The following is a 12890-nucleotide window of genomic DNA, read 5'->3' on the forward strand; positions in this document are numbered from 1 at the left end:
AGTTAATTTATTATTATTATTATTTTCAGAGTTGGTTTTAGTCTTTTTAATTGTTATTTAACATGTTGTATATTATAGAGGCAAGATTTCGGACAATCAGTAAAGGAATTGCAACAAAAACACAACTTTTTGGAAGCAGTGGACTCTCAGTCTTGTAGGGATGCAAAGTCTCCATAAACATGTTCATTTAAATCCCCATCAGGCAAGTTGTAATACCATTTTTTATACCAAACCAACAAATATTTAAAGTAAGGCTATTTCCTTTATATTATTTTTCATTTTATTTTAGTTAAGAGAAGTGACAATTACAGGTAAAGTCACACTTTTGTATAAATCACATAATATATCCCACATTAGTGAATACATGCCTTAAGTTTTTTATTAAAACATTGTGAGGTTAAGAAGAGTTTGAACTGAAGTCCCTTCACATTATTTTGTACTATAAATCCTGGGTGGAGCAGAGGGCAGTCAATACTAATGTAATGTTCTTGAGTGTGGGTGGAGAGCACTGACTCCACTTGATCCAGGGACAAACCTTGGTTTGCTTTTAGCATACTGATGAGCTGCAGTATAAAGGTTCATTACATTAACCCACACAGGGTATAAGTTAAGTGAGTGAGAGGCGTATGAATGTGTGTTGGTCACTTATGGTCCTTCGGTGGTCCTTATAGAGAGAGGACCCTGTAAGAGAGGTGGAACCAGAGCAAGACTAAATGAGTCTCCTAATTAGAGGCAGAAAATTGAGCAACAGCTCAGATCCATGGGTCTGTAATGAGAGTATTAATCAGAGTGTTGTAATAGAGACAAGAGTCATCAGACAGATGTCCGTCTCTTCATCGGACTCTGCAGCTGAACATCTGGTTGTAGATGGATGAGAGACCATTCAGTCAGCATTGCATTTGGCTATTAATTTGGCTTTTCATGTGGAGCAGCATGAATCAGTGCTTCATACACCAGTGTAGTGAACCCAGCACCTCCAAATCTGAGGCCATGGTCCTCAGCCGGAAAAGGGTGGAGTGCCCACTCCGGGTCAGGGACAAGTTCCTGCCCCAAATGGAGGAGTTTAAGTATCTCGGGGTCTTGTTCACAAGTGATGGGAGAAGGGAGCAGGACCTCGACAGACGGGTTGGTGCAGCGGCTGCAGTAATGCGGACGCTGTACCGGTCTGTTGTGGTGAAGAGAGAGCTGAGTGTAAAAGTGAAGCTCTCAATTTATGCCTCTACCCTCACCTATGGTCACGAGTTGTGGGTATTGACTGAAAGAACGAGATCGCGAATACAAGCGGCGGAAATGAGCTTCCTCCGAAGGGTGGCTGGCCTCTCCCTTAGAGATAGGGTGAGAAGTTCAGCCATCCGGGAGGGGCTCAGAGTAGAGCAGTTGCTCCTCCACATCGAAAGGAGCCAGTTGAGGTGGTTCAGGCACCTGACAAGGATGCCTCCTGGGTGAGGTTTTCCGGGCATGTCCCACCGGGAGGAGGCCCTGGGGGAGACCCAGGACAGGCTGGAGAGATTATATCTCTCGGCTGGCCTGGGAACGCCTTGGTATCCCGCGGACAAGCTGGAGGAGGTGGCTGGGGAGAGGGAGGTCTGGGCTTCTCTGCTTGGGCTGCTGCCACCGCGACCCGGCCCCGGATAAGCGGAAGGAAATGGATGGATGGATGGAGATAATTCAGGTTACTGAAGCAACCAGCTTATTTTTGTAGTTCTGGTTGATTTCTACGTTTCTTATGTATTTTAAAAAGTTTTCTCAACAAAAAAGTTTGATTTATTTATATAAAATAATTTTAAGATGCACTTTAAGTGGTCTAACCATGAGAAATTATATAAAAATACTCGAAGTAGTTTTAGTCTAAGGCAGAGGTGGAGGTTTCTTCTGCTAAGCCAGCATGGTTTAGTCTAAATTTAACATCAACACTTTAATTTGTCTGATATAATAATTAAATGAAGCAACCAGCTTATTTATGTGGAAAAATATCTTAAATTACTGTGATTAAAGTTTACCAAACACAGTGTTAACTACAGGGAGGCAAAAAGAAAACGTCACCTAGCTTATATTTAGACTTAAAACTGTTAGGATGCCTGGGTCGTCGACCCAGGGTTTTTGAGTTTATGATATTATTTATACTGTCTAGTTTATCATTATTACAGCTATTTTAGCTGATTTAAGGCTCCTTTGACAACGTATTTGAAGCTCTCATACAAGAGAGTTAAGAAAAAACTGTAACAAATAAATAAATAAGTCAATAAAACAATAATATACTTATAATAAATGTCTGTCTATATTATAGACAGACATTTACAAGCATGTTTTTAGATTGTTGGAGAAATCAGAATCAGAATACTTTATTCATCCCGAGGGAAATTAGGGGTTACAGCAGGCAGCACGCTAATGGCGCATGCGCACTCACAAAGGAACCTTCTGACCAACTTTACACAAACATCACATTGGGCAGACATGTCAGAAGGTAGGCTGATAGGAAAAAAACAATGAAAATACACTACATGAGGTAAGAGGAGGAGAAAAAAAAAACTCCACTCAGACTGAGCTCCTAGTGGGAGAACAGTTTGATAAAAGAAAAAACACCTCAGCACAAAAGCACATGACTATCAATACACCATAGAAACACAAGACAAGCAACAGGGCGGGTAAAGGGTAAGAGAGAGCCGGCGTAGACAGCGCATCCGGTCCTGCAGCATCTGTGCTGGTCCAGTTGACTGCTATCATCCCCGGTAGGGCACAAGCATCGAAGGCGTTGGAAAGGGAGGGGGATGAGTGAGTGCTTATCAGTGTAAGTGTGTGTGTGTGCGTGTCCATAGTTTAGCTGAGACAGTGTCCTTCGGCCTATCAGGCTAAGTAAACAGTCCTCCAGCCAATCCAGGTGTCCTTCATGGGGCGGGAAGAATAGTCATCACACAGTCGTTATCAGGGAGTTGTTTTGGTGGGCTCCAGCCTTGGGCCTGCAGCTGGAGCCGTGGTGTCCAAATGTTGAATATTGTTGATTTCTCCTTTGTGAGCAGCTCGAATTCTAGCACTCCGAGGCTGGTCTCTCGATCTCCCGTTGAAGAGCTGCGAGCCTCCCCATGATGGTATCAAACTTCTGTTCCGTGGTGTTGTCAGTCTTTTGATTCTGAGACCTCACAACTGCAGTGATCCGTTCCGCGATGTTTTCCAACTGTCGCTCAAGGGTCTCATTTTGAGCAGGCCTCTCTCTGATGTTTCCCCTCATACGCTCAATGGTGTTGTTTTGAGCCAGAGAACATGCAAACATCCACACCGAAAGGAATCAGCCAGCAGATTCAAACCCAGATCCCCTTTGGAGTGAGGTGATAGTGCTAAACGCTGCACCAATGTGCCACCACTTCTGAATGTGTATGTGTGTAAACACACATTAACAGTGATGAAGTGGTAAGTCATGACAGTAAATCAGCAACCACAAATAGCAGGATTTTAAAGTAGTGAAGCAGGTAAACGTCACTCAGTCTTCGTTAATCTAATTTAAACCTGCGTCTTTCCATCTGTAACATACTGAAATGGTTATTTGGCAAAAGATTTAGCATATCACCTGGTATTTCCTAAGAAATTATGTGTTACCCTCGTCATACTCAGCTCAGTTCTGGACAGGTTTGGGGTGGCCTACTTTGCTAAGACCAAGTCTACTATTGCCATTGTTTATAAATCCGGAAAATTACATCATTACTTGGCACAACTTCCCCAACCACATCTTTACTGGCCAGCAGAGGTCTCTAGTGTTCTGCAGAAATATAGACATCGACTACAAACCTGCTGTGGATGTAAATCATTGACTTGCTGCCTGCATGCTGTTGATTCAGGTAACAATTAGGTTGAAATACAACCTATTTTCACTGTTTATGCTTTGATAAGTTGTTTCCACATCTGCCCATTGCTTTTCCATCTTGACATTTGGAAGTAATAACATTTTGATTATTCCATAAAGAAGTTATTATGACAGCATTGCTGCTGTCAGTGCCTTTGTATGTTAGCTTACAAGAATTTAGCTAAGAAGCAAATCATAGAGTTCTCAAAGGAAATTAGAGTCACAAAACATGGGCAGTAATAAAACCTGAAGCTCATAACAGTGCAGGTTGTTTGTGTGTGTAGTTTGCATGCAGTATGTGTGTGTGTTTTCCTGTTGCCCATGGAAGAGGAAATTAAAGTGGTGAGCAATGACAAGGCAGAAGACAAGTAAGGTGTCCTCTGCATTGATTTCAGTGAAACAAGCTTCAGGGGAACCATTGTCCTCACTCCATCACATTTAGACTTTTGACACAGTCATCCTTTTGGCTTAGAAGCAAAAATCTTCTCATACTGAGTTTCCAGCCTGAAGCCCCTCTGACAAACACAAGTGTCAAGTTAGACCACTAATTGGGGTCCTTCTGCTTCTGTTCAAATGAGGGATAATTGAGCCCACAGAGAGCCTTAGTGACAGTTTTGCTTAAGGTCTGCCGCTGCTGTCTAGTATCTTTGTCCGCCTTTTATGCTTTCGGTCCTCCAGGGTGATCTAATAATGAAAAAATATGTATGTCTTCAAACTGTAGGGTTCATTAGTGTAATGGCTTTAACTCTGACATTTAACTCTGGCAAACGATTGATGACTAAAATAGATTATAATGAAATTTGATAAGCAAAAAGTCTTTGAAGTGTCTTTTTTTTTATTACCTTTCTGTTTTGAATAATTTTTCATGGAAACTAGGGATTTTTATATATGATGTGCAAATAGTTTAACTTCATGATGGAGAAAATGAATTCACAGCTGCAGCTTGCGTTTTCAGTACTGACTAAAGGACTAAAGTGGTCCTAAGGTGCTGGCATTTTTTGATATGTGAAATCTTGCACTGTTGCCAGCCAGATACTTTCCAGATGGTATTACATGGTGGATCAAAAATCTTTCAGGTCCTGTCCATGTGAAATATTTGTGAATCCCTTGAGCCAAAGGGCCCAACTTTCACTCTGTAGGAAAACTCCATTATTGATTTGTGTGGCAATTTTCAGTTTCACTACAGCCTGGAGAGTTGTTTGTCACTGGCCAGTCAGTAAATCAGTCACTTCCGTTCACAAAAATATGCTAAAGAACAGAACAATCATATGGAATTTCTCTGCCAACTGACTGGGGAATACACATTTTTCCCTAGTGACAGGTGGTTGCCAGGGGATCACTGAACAGTTTGTAAGTCAATTTTGCAATTATTATAATACTATTTTTTTCCTTGCAATTGTTGGTTGCCAGATGGTTGGGGAGCAGTCTTTAGGTGCTTTATTCACTTGACTCTACATATCACCATTTGGTCACACGTCCAAAATGGCGGATTTGTTAATGTCACATGGTTAGTGGTCATGTGTCTGCAAACCTGTTTGTTTTCTTGGGGGGTTTTTAACCAGTGGAGTTGCCCCCTGCTGGCAGTTAGAAATAATGCTGGTTTGTGGCATTTACTTATGCACCTTTGTAACTGAAGAGACTTCCTTAAACCTGCAGTAGATTCAGTTTTCATAGACAAAAGCTATATCTATCTTTTATATGCCCTCTACTGCATTAACAGCAATGAATTAACGAGCTTTAAATTAGTTGCGATAAGGTTATCAGAAGGTTATTTCATCAATTTCACTTAAAATATGTTATGTACGGACCTGGATTTTTGATATTATGAAGGCCATCTCTGATACATTTGTGTTAATTTCCTGGTCTTAATTGTCTTCATTCTTGTACAAGTATTGGTATTAAAAAGAATCATACAAAGTGCTGCCTCCATATTTAGCATCACGCAGGCTTATTTCTAAGCCTCCTAATGAATATGCATGGCTTCATCTTACACCTGTGCATGGAAAGAGGCAGTAGGGAGAGAGATACAGTGAAATATTCGGTCAAAGGCAGAGATCCAATAAAATCCCTCTCCTTTGCTTTTAGCTTCTCTTTCCTGTTTCTGTCTGACTTACACACACAAATACACACACAGTCGAATAAACATAGTCAGCTGACCTTGTCAGCATACAGGGTCAATAGCTCCCCTCTAGTTCATTAAGTAGTTAGTGGCGAGGTTGTGAATGATGCAGGCTGGTGTGCAAACATATGCAATCTTTTGGCAAGCTGAGCACTGCTGCATGCCACTTATATAGGCTGTACTCAGTTATACATCTCACTCACAAATTAAATAAAGAGAAAAAATGTTTTGACTCAAGATGACATGATGTCATAATTTTAAGATTACGGTAGAGTAAAACCAAAGTAAGAGCTGTCAGAAACAATAAGGTTTTTTTACATATCAGATAAGAGAGACATTTCATGGAGCCATCTTGGTGGGTAGCAAAGTTTGCACTAAACAGATAAAATGCTCCATAAACAAACTGGCTCAAAATTATCTCAGTTCTCATGGTTGCCAGAAACAATTAGATGATGTAAAATGCTAATCTAATCCAACTTTTCGTTGAACATGCAGTGTCGGCTGAGCAAACGAAGGTTACTGTGTCTGTCTATTTCTATGTTATTACATGGCTTTGATTTGAACTCTGAATCTGCTAGGAGCAAAATGCTGAGGGACATGCAGATTATGAGTGTGAATAGGTGCACAGAGTGATTGGCAGTGTAACATTATGTAGAAGTACCAGGAACAGGGACAGCCAAGCTCACAGATCTAAATAATAATACGATCACTGATGTAATACATCAGTTATTCAAATTCTGACAGCCATCTCTAAATTGAGCCTTGTTATTCATTAGTTTTCCCTGTAACCTTTCAAAATGTGCACAGACTGAACAACAATCTTTTTTTTTTTACATCTACAGTGGGGCAAAAAAGTATTTAGTCAGCCACCGATTGTGCAAGTTCCCCCACCTAAAATGATGACAGAGGTCAGTAATTTGCACCAGAGGTACACTTCAACTGTGAGAGACAGAATGTGAAAAAAAAATCCATGAATCCACATGGTAGGATTTGTAAAGAATTTATTCGTAAATCAGGGTGGAAAATAAGCATTTGGTCAATAACAAAAATACAACTCAATACTTTGTAACATAACCTTTGTTGGAAATAACAGAGGTCAAACGTTTACTATAGGTCTTTACCAGGTTTGCACACACAGTAGCTGGTATTTTGGCCCATTCCTCTATGCAGATCTTCTCGAGAGCAGTGATGTTTTGGGGCTGTCGCCGAGCAACACGGACTTTCAACTCCTGCCACAGATTTTCTATGGGGTTGAGGTCTGGAGACTGGCTAGGCCACTCCAGGACTTTCAAATGCTTCTTACGGAGCCACTCCTTTGTTGCCCGGGCGGTGTGTTTTGGATCATTGTCATGTTGGAAGACCCAGCCTCGTTTCATCTTCAAAGTTCTCACTGATGGAAGGAGGTTTTGGCTCAAATTCTCACGATACATGGCCCCATTCATTCTGTCCTTAACACGGATCAGTCGTCCTGTCCCCTTGGCAGAAAAACAGCCCCATAGCATGATGTTTCCACCCCCATGCTTCACAGTAGGTATGGTGTTCTTGGGATGCAACTCAGTATTCTTCTTCCTCCAAACACGACGAGTTGAGTTTATACCAAAAAGTTCTACTTTGGTTCCATCTGACCACATGACATTCTCCCAATCCTCTGCTGTATCATCCATGTGCTCTCTGGCAAACTTCAGACGGGCCTGGACATGCACTGGCTTCAGCAGCGGAACACGTCTGGCACTGCGGGATTTGATTCCCTGCCGTTGTAGTGTGTTACTGATGGTGACCTTTGTTACTTTGGTCCCAGCTTTCTGCAGGTCATTCACCAGGTCCCCCCGTGTGGTTCTGGGATCTTTGCTCACCGTTCTCATGATCATTTTGACCCCACGGGATGAGATCTTGCGTGGAGCCCCAGATCGTGGGAGATTATCAGTGGTCTTGTATGTCTTCCATTTTCTGATGATTGCTCCCACAGTTGATTTTTTTCACACCAAGCTGCTTGCCTATTGTAGATTCACTCTTCCCAGTCTGGTGCAGGTCTACAATACTTTTCCTGGTGTCCTTCGAAAGCTCTTTGGTCTTGGCCATGGCGGAGTTTGGAGTCTGACTGTTTGAGGCTGTGGACAGGTGTCTTTTATACAGATGATGAGTTCAAACAGGTGCCATTCATACAGGTAACGAGTGGGGGACAGAAAAGCGTCTTACAGAAGACGTTACAGGTCTGTGAGAGCCAGAGATTTTCCATGTTTGAGGTGACCAAATACTTATTTTCCACCCTAATTTATGAATAAATTCTTTACAAATCCTACCATGTGGATTCATGGATTTTTTTTTTCACATTCTGTCTCTCACAGTTGGAGTGTACCTCTGGTGCAAATTACTGACCTCTGTCATCATTTTAGGTGGGGGAACTTGCACAATCGGTGGCTGACTAAATACTTTTTTGCCCCACTGTACAAATAAAACCCTCCTTTTGCCACTTGCTACAGGTACCTTTCAGATGTCTGGATCAGAAAAAAAAATTGTAGGGCATGGTTCAGAGTTCAAAATTGGGAAACATCTCTAAAGTTCTGAAACAAGAACTCCAGAAACAAAAAGCTGGCAGCACAACATGTGATTGTTTTTCATTAAAGAGGTAGTTTGACATTTTGAAAAGTATGCGTATGCACTTGGATGCATGTATAAGGTGCACATATACTTAAAAATTAAAGGAACAATTTTTTAATCCGAGTATAGCATCATCTATTATCCTTTTGAAGCCTAACAACTCAGTAGCGAAGAAAGATGTTTCCCAACACTTTTTAAAAACATCTATAACTCCTAAAACTGCTAAACCATTTGCTCAATTAAAATAATTCCAACACTTCTAGAAAACAGCGACTCTACACTTTACAGTGATATTAGTGTTATTACTATAATCCCACACACGGTGTCACATCAGCCCCATGAAGACGAAGGTTGGCTGAGAGAGTTAGTGAGAGAGATGAGCTCTCAAGAAAACAGCTGGTTTATTGGACCTTTGGGTTATGTTTAACATGTTTTTTAATTGTTTTGTTGATGCTTTTTGTTGTTGTTTTTTCTGTAAAAACCGGATAATCACTGAAAAAGACAGAGTTGATGCTTTCAGGAACCATTGGAATTTTTTGATCAAGCTAATGGTTCAAGAGTTATGGTGGTTTGACTTTTGTTTTAATAATTTAAATTCCTAGGATATTAATTTAGTCTGGTATATACCAGACAAGACTTTTGACAGTTTGACCTAATTTGATGTTAAGGAAATTATCAACAGGTACACTAGAGTGGAAAAAACCCTGAAACAAGTGGCACTGGCAATTTTTCCATCCGTGTCATATCTCAAATCAAATCAAATCAAATCAAATCACTTTGATTATCACATCACATGTGCTATTACACTGGTACAGCACATGTGACTGAAATTGCTTCACAAGCAACAGTGGTGAGAAAAAGTACAGAACCATAAGATACAAGCCAAATATAGGAACAGGAATGTGACAATTGTAAGAAAAGTAAAAATATAAGAATGTATGCACATTACTAGATACATATATATATATATATATATATATATATATATATATATATATATATATATATATATATATATGTGTGTGTGTGTGTGTATGTGTGTGTGTGTGTGTGTGTGTGTGCACGTATCTACATATATCTAAAATAAAATATGAAGAGGTCAGCAGTATGAATAATGTGCAAAAGAAATGGCAATATGTACAAAATGGAATGCATAAATGTCGAAGTACCAATGAGTGTTTGTGTGTTAAACTCAACAAAGTGCGGCTTGTTGAGGTAGCTGTAGGGTTGCTGTGAAATCAGCTTTGCAGGTTATAGGAACTTTTGTAGTGAAGAGCTTTCGTTAACATGACAGAGCTCTGCTTTCTAAGTGGAAGCCTGAATTGAAATCCCGCTTGTATCTGGCATTTGTCATGGAATACCAGAATTGCCACCTCCACCACTGGCACCCTGTGCTTTTCACAGAGGACAGCGGATTTAACCTTAGAACATATAACACATGTGAAAGCTTCCCGAGAAGTCGTGGGGAACGTTATGCTGAATGTAACATCCTTGATTATGAGTGCTTTGCTGGTGGGTCAGTGATGGTCTGGAGAGGCACATGCACTGAGGTATGCACAGGCCTCTACAGGCAAGGCAACGGCACAATGAGTGCAGTTAGGTATGGGCATGAAATTCTCCGACCCACTGTCAGACCCTACGCTGGTGCAATGGCTCCTGGCTTTCTTCCTGCTGCCCGGCCTCATCCGACAAGAGTATGCAGGCAGTTTGCGTGGGGACTGATACCGTTGACCGACACTCCCCAGCCCCAACCCTATATTGGCCTACTTGACCAAAATTCAATCGGAGCATGCCCGGTGGTGTGGCATGCATACAAGGACATAAGAGCTTGAATGGATGATAGAAAAACTTGAAAGTAGCCTGTGCTTTCTTTGCCTGCTCTTGAAATGCTAGTCAACCTCCCCCAGCTATAAGAACCTGTGTCCATCTTAAAGACTTTCGGCTGAAGAAGCCCAGCTAGCTCAGTCGGGAGAGCATGAGACTCTTAATCTCAGGGTCGTGGGTTCGAGCCCCACGTTGGGCGAGGGGACTTTTGTGCAAATGCCCGCAAGAGAGAAAACACGTGTGTATAGAGAACAGCAAATGGCGTGTTGTGCAAAGGAAGATGAATGTATGGTAACAGAAACCAAAGTTACACTGTCGTGTCTGCACAAGTCCACGTCTCCACCATTTGATGATTCTGGACTAAATTTTAAAAGAGCTTAGCGAAAAAGCAACACTCTAGGTTTACCTGCATCCCTACTCTCACCTAGGGTCACAAACTGTGGGTAGTGAATGAAGGCATGAGCTCACAGATATAAGCAGCGGCAATGAGTTTTCTCCGTCGGGTGGCAGTGCTCGGCCTCGGAGATTGGATGACAAGCTTAGTATTTCAGGAGGAACTCAGATTACAGCTGCAACTCCTCCACATCGAAAGGAGCCTGCTGAGGTGGTTCGGACATTTGAACATCCAGGATGACTTTGAAGAGGTGGTTGGTCAACTCGTCAGGATGGCCGAGTGGTCTAAGGCGCCAGACTCAAGGATAGGCTCCTTCCAGACAAAAGGGACTTCTGGTCTCCAAATGGAGGCGTGGGTTCAAATCCCACTCCTGACATCTACTTTCTTTACTTAAAAATATGTTTTCAAGAGCTTCATCAACCTTTGTGTGTTAAACTCAACAAAGTGCGGCTTGTTGAGGTAGCTGTAGGGTTGCTGTGAAATCAGCTTTGCAGGTTATAGGAACTTTTGTAGTGAAGAGCTTTCGTTAACATGACAGAGCTCTGCTTTCTAAGTGGAAGCCTGAATTGAAATCCCGCTTGTATCTGGCATTTGTCATGGAATACCAGAATTGCCACCTCCACCACTGGCACCCTGTGCTTTTCACAGAGGACAGCGGATTTAACCTTAGAACACATAACACATGTGAAAGCTTCCCGAGAAGTCGTGGGGAACTTTATGCTGAATGTAACATCCTTGATTATGAGTGCTTTGCTGGTGGGTCAGTGATGGTCTGGAGAGGCACATGCACTGAGGTATGCACAGGCCTCTACAGGCAAGGCAACGGCACAATGAGTGCAGTTAGGTATGGGCATGAAATTCTCCGACCCACTGTCAGACCCTACGCTGGTGCAATGGCTCCTGGCTTTCTTCCTGCTTCCCGGCCTCATCCGACAAGAGTATGCAGGCAGTTTGCGTGGGGACTGATACCGCTGACCGACACTCCCCCCCCCCCAACCCTATATTGGCCTACTTGACCAAAATTCAATACAACACCCCTGGGACATTTAGCTTTGGTCCATCTGACACCACCAGGTTGGAACTCAGACTGTCCAGGAGCTCAGTGATGCCCTGGTCCAGATCTGGGGAGAAGATTCCCCGGGAGACATTCAGTCGTCTCAATCGGAGCATGCCCCGTGGTGTGGCATGCATACAAGGACATAAGAGCTTGAATGGATGATAGAAAAACTTGAAAGTAGCCTGTGCTTTCTTTGCCTGCGCTTGAAATGCTAGTCAACCTCCCCCAGCTATAAGAACCTGTGTCCATCTTAAAGCCTTGCTGCTGAAGAAGCCCAGCTAGCTCAGTCGGGAGAGCATGAGACTCTTAATCTCAGGGTCGTGGGTTCGAGCCCCACGTTGGGCGAGGGGACTTTTGTGCAAATGCCCGCAAGAACGAAAACACGTGTGTATAGAGAACAGCAAATGGCGTGTTGTGCAAAGGAAGATGAATGTATGGTAACAGAAAACAAAGTTACATTGTCGTGTCTGCACAAGTCCACATCTCCACCATTTAATTTGAGGATTCTGGACTAAATTTCAAGAGAGCTTAGCGAAAAAGCAACACTCTAGGTTTACCAGCATCCCTACTCTCACCTAGGGTCACAAACTGTGGGTAGTGAATGAAAGCATGAGCTCACAGATATAAGCAGCGGCAATGAGTTTTCTCCGTCGGGTGGCAGTGCTCGGCCTCGGAGATTGGATGACAAGCTTAGTATTTCAGGAGGAACTCAGATTACAGCTGCAACTCCTCCACATCGAAAGGAGCCTGCTGAGGTGGTTGGGACATTTGAACATCCAGGATGACTTTGAAGAGGTGGTTGGTCAACTCGTCAGGATGGCCGAGTGGTCTAAGGCGCCAGACTCAAGGATAGGCTCCTTCCAGACAAAAGGGACTTCTGGTCTCCAAATGGAGGCGTGGGTTCAAATCCCACTCCTGACATCTACTTTCTTTACTTAAAAATATGTTTTCAAGAGCTTCATCAACCTTTGTGTGTTAAACTCAACAAAGTGCGGCTTGTTGAGGTAGCTGTAGGGTTGCTGTGAAATCAGCTTTGCAGGTTATAGGAACTTTTGTAGTGAAG

General features: G+C 42.4%; 4 non-coding genes across 4 annotated transcripts; all 4 read left to right on the forward strand.

Annotated features, from left to right (window-relative positions):
* Positions 1–10502: 10502 nt before the first annotated feature.
* Positions 10503–10575, forward strand: trnak-cuu (transfer RNA lysine (anticodon CUU)). The gene has a single exon. It is a non-coding gene; the product is annotated as a tRNA-Lys (tRNA).
* A 460-nt stretch (positions 10576–11035) lies between these two features.
* Positions 11036–11146, forward strand: trnal-caa (transfer RNA leucine (anticodon CAA)). Its single transcript has 2 exons — positions 11036–11073; positions 11101–11146. It is a non-coding gene; the product is annotated as a tRNA-Leu (tRNA).
* Positions 11147–12099: 953 nt separating this feature from the next.
* Positions 12100–12172, forward strand: trnak-cuu (transfer RNA lysine (anticodon CUU)). The gene has a single exon. It is a non-coding gene; the product is annotated as a tRNA-Lys (tRNA).
* Positions 12173–12637: 465 nt separating this feature from the next.
* trnal-caa (transfer RNA leucine (anticodon CAA)) lies at positions 12638–12748 on the forward strand. The gene is made up of 2 exons: positions 12638–12675; positions 12703–12748. It is a non-coding gene; the product is annotated as a tRNA-Leu (tRNA).
* The last annotated feature ends 142 nt before the right edge of the window (positions 12749–12890 follow it).

Source organism: Astatotilapia calliptera, chromosome 22 (assembly GCF_900246225.1).
Source record: "Astatotilapia calliptera chromosome 22, fAstCal1.2, whole genome shotgun sequence".
Classification (NCBI taxonomy): domain Eukaryota; kingdom Metazoa; phylum Chordata; class Actinopteri; order Cichliformes; family Cichlidae; genus Astatotilapia; species Astatotilapia calliptera.